At 46.0% G+C, this 559-nt stretch overlaps 1 protein-coding gene across 2 annotated transcripts in view; it reads right to left on the bottom strand.

Annotated features, from left to right (window-relative positions):
- The window catches only part of SMARCC1 (SWI/SNF related, matrix associated, actin dependent regulator of chromatin subfamily c member 1), a 215,906-nt gene that overhangs the window by 210,445 nt on the left and 4,902 nt on the right, over positions 1-559 (bottom strand). The window lies entirely within an intron of this gene.

Below are 559 nucleotides of genomic sequence, written 5' to 3'. Positions count from 1 at the left end.
TATTAGTCTCAAAATATTTCAATTAAGAGTCAGTGTAGGCCGAGTGTGGTGGCTCAAACCTATAATCCCTGCACTTTGGGAGGCTGAGGCGGATGGAGTGCTTGAGCCCAGTTCAACCAGCCTGGGAAACACTGCAAAACCCTACCTCTACTGATAATACCAAAAAATTAACCAGGTGTGGTGGTTCATGTCTGTAGTCCCAGTTACTCAGGAGGTTGAGGTGGGAAAATCACCTGAGCCCAGGAAATTGAGGCTGCAGTGTATTACGATCTCAGCACTGCACTCCAGCCCGGGCAAGAGAGAGAGACCCTGTCTCAAACAAAAAAAAAAAAAAAAAAAGAAAAGTTCCTAAATCCAGACTCTCAGTTACCTTCCATTTGAGAAAGAAGGTAAGCCGGGCGCGGTGGCTCACACCTGTAATCCCAGCACTTTGGGATGCCAAGGCAGGCGGATCACAAGGTCAGGAGATCAAGACCATCCTGCCTACATGGTGAAACCCTATCTCTACTAAAATACAAAAAAAAAAAAAAAAAATTAGCTGGGTGTGGTAGCACATGCC

Source organism: Sapajus apella, unplaced genomic scaffold (assembly GCF_009761245.1).
Source record: "Sapajus apella isolate SASKATOON/1434 unplaced genomic scaffold, GSC_monkey_1.0 scaffold38, whole genome shotgun sequence".
NCBI classification, from domain to species: Eukaryota; Metazoa; Chordata; class Mammalia; order Primates; family Cebidae; genus Sapajus; species Sapajus apella.
The sequence above is the reverse complement of the archived record's forward strand: the minus strand, read 5'-3'. Positions and strand labels throughout refer to the sequence as shown.